The sequence below is a fragment of the Cryptomeria japonica genome, chromosome 5 (genome assembly GCF_030272615.1).
Source record: "Cryptomeria japonica chromosome 5, Sugi_1.0, whole genome shotgun sequence".
NCBI lineage: Eukaryota > Viridiplantae > Streptophyta > Pinopsida > Cupressales > Cupressaceae > Cryptomeria > Cryptomeria japonica.
In genome coordinates this window covers 776,785,361-776,788,853 of record NC_081409.1, presented here as the reverse complement: position 1 = coordinate 776,788,853, position 3,493 = coordinate 776,785,361, and positions in this window count along the sequence as shown.

Below are 3,493 nucleotides of genomic sequence, written 5' to 3'. Positions count from 1 at the left end.
AAGGCTTCTTTTTCCACAGTTTAAATGAGTAAAAACGAATAAAATGAAGAAAAAATCATAGCTGGAATTTCAGCAAAACCAAACCTGTCTTGAGGATGAACAACATCAACTATTGTGGTCTGTTCTCTATGAAGTTGATTCAACTTTGCATGTCCATATTTTTACAAGATATGAACAAAATATATTTGTAAAAGATATAGAAACCTTCAGCCAAATGCGATTGGCACATGTAAATCTAGACTTTGTGATCTTTACTATCGCCCTCCCAGCCTTTGGACTTCCTTGATAACAATACTGCTAATAATAATTATCAGCTACATGATGAAATATTTAAACACAAATTATTAGCAACAACCAGCTTGGTGATGGCTATAATTACGCCTAGATGAGGATAAGGACTACAATGATAGCCATTCAGCTATAGCTATTCTGGCCATATTTTTACAAGATATGGACAAAATATATTTGTAAAAGATATAAAAAAACCTTCAGCCAAATGCGATTGGCAGGTGTAAATCCAGACTTTGTGATCTTTATGCCTCACGACTCTCTTTATGCCCTCTCTTTGCAATATGGTCCTCTCATGACTCTCCGTCTGGGCATGAGAACAACAGTGGTGGTCTCCTCTCCTACTATGGCCAAGGAGATACTTAAAACATACGACAATATCCTTGTTGGGTGGCCAGTGATCGAAATAAACAAAAATCTGTCACATGACAAATCCTCGCTCATTTGGGTTGATTGTGGTCCTTACTGGCACCACCTCCGTCTCATTTCAAATGTTGAGCTCTTCAGCCCCAAAAGACTCGAAGCTCTACAACATCGTACGAGGCGTTACCAGAACCAGACATTGATCTTTTCACTGCAGATCATTGGACCGTCGATCTGTGCACAAAAACACTCTACCTTGCAGAAGCAAACTTCGCCTTCCTATTTCCAACACCAGTTACGGTAGCCAATGACGAGATCCAAGGTTTCCTTCTCTCTTCTCCATCTAAAAATTCTGCAACACCAAACAAAATCAAACAAACAGAAAACCCCAATTCCCTGACCCTGACTCTAAACCTGAGCATCAGAAAATGAAAATGGAATTCAATAGCGGTTGAATTCAAAAAATATGTTTGAAATTATTTTTGGGCAAGAGTGGGAGAGGAGTTTTAAAATTGAAATTCAAATTTGACCGGGAGAGTAGTTGGCAAATGTTAGCCGCGTGCAATTGCTTTCTGTCAACTGCAAACGGCAACATGCCTCCACGTCAGAAGCCCGATGGTGGGTCCCAAAACGTTTGTATGGTGCTATATGGGATGAAAGGGCATGCAATTTTGGGGAACCGCATCATGGCATGACATGCCATTTTTGAGCCAGAATAGCTACAACCCTTCACATGTTAGACAAGGACATCGTACATTCTAATCAATCTCTTTATGATGATGCTAACTATTCTACAAATTCAAGGGCTTATTAGTTTCTCAACTACTTTGTAATCAATATCAAGATGTTGCTGACTATTCTACAGACCCAAGGGCTCATTAGTTTCTAAACTTATTGATTCTCTTAGTTTAGGCCATCAACTTAAAGTTAAAAAAAATAGCTAATATTTGAGGAAGTATTTTACACAACATAGTAGAATTATATGGTTCGTCATTTAAGGCTAGATCAAGAAAAGATATTCTATTAACTATTATACTCAATTCATCATACATAGCTAGTACACATCTATTTATACAAACATATACAACTATCAAATGAAAAGATAGAAGCTCATCTGATCACTGGACACCACATTCTTAACAATATCTCACTTGAAATCCAACCAATACAGCCATGAACAGTGACATCCCTATATCACATTGTAACCAAGTCTTGAAAAGATTTTAACTTTGCCTGACTCTGTTTCAAATGAATCTTCTCCAAATTTTGTCGAATTCAATAAAATATAACAACTGAGCACCTTCTCTTAGAACTTTACAAGTGAAAACTCACCCATAAATCCATGACCAGAAATAAATTCACCTCTTTATCCTAAAGCTTCAACATATAACTCATCCAGAATAGCAAGCACTTGTCTCAGTTCATTTGCCTTCTCTATTGGCTCCTAATTACGTAGGCTAAGAAGATTCATCACTTGAAAAATTCACAGATAGGCGAAACTCCAAACCCCTTGAAACATAAAATGGTTCCCAATAAAGCCCTTGTCTTCAATCCCATTGTTTGTAATGTCATCGACACCTAATCCCTCATTCTTAGGCTCATTCTTCCTCAATAGTGGTTTGCAATTCAGCAACCCAATTTTCTGGTGTGGATTCCAACATGTCAAGAAATTCATCAATAATTGAATCAACTTCATCATCTAAATGATTCAATGATGACTTCTGAGAAGCCATATAAGTCAATCATATTTGCTACATGATCAGTACACCTTATTCAAGCTTCATTGAAAACCAAATGCTACTTATAGATTGTAAAGTAAAAAATCATCTATTGCTAGTTATCATTGAAGTGTAAATGATTATGTTTAAAAGCTAAGGTCCAAGTGCTATCTAAAAGGAAATAAAGATGCATAGTACACTTCCTATACTAATTTATTGAATAAGGTATATTTAAAAATTTAGATTAATCATACTAGCTAAACACAAACAAACACAAAAGCAATAAGCCCTTAACACAATAATTTGTAGAGAAAAAATTTTCAAGAAAAAAGCATAGACTCACAAAGAAATTCAATGTATTATTCAATAACTGACATGGAATTGCAAATTCTAAGACCTTAGAAGAGTATCACAAACAAAAGATCAAGAGAAATTTTGGTAGCTCATAAAGGTAAATGTAAAACTTGCTATGAAAATTCTAGCTCCAACATCCAATAAATAGGAAAATCTCAAACCACAAACCGACTATGGTTTACCAAAACTATGAGCTAAAAGTAGTACCAAGGTTGGCCAAATTCTATGCTCAAGTTGGTAATGGTTTTCTAGGCTAAAAATAGAACATGCTCTTATAGCTATTATATGTAACCTATAAAAAATATACCAAAATCTATATGTTGTGACTATGGTAGGGACTACCACTCAAATAAACATGAGATAGACTATAAACAAAACATGAACATGCAATCAAGGAAATAAATGCCTTGAATTAAGACAATGTAAAATTTCTTGACATGATTCAATAAGAGCCTTACATTCAAAATCATATGACAAGTACCAAAACAAGGAGTAACCATAATGTGAAACAAGACCACCCAATTCTTGAAAATTAGGTTGTGTTATCAAGTCTACAATATTTCTACATGTGGTAATGTAAATAGTTTTTATGCATTCATTATAATCATCCCTAAAATCCTATTATAAGAAACAAACATTTTCTTCACACTTGAATTGGTGCTCTAAAATAAATATAAATGTGCACAATTATTTGTAGAATTATTTATATGATTGAAGATTATTGTTTTGTATTATCTATAGATATTTTTAGTGGTTTCAGACTTAGAAGA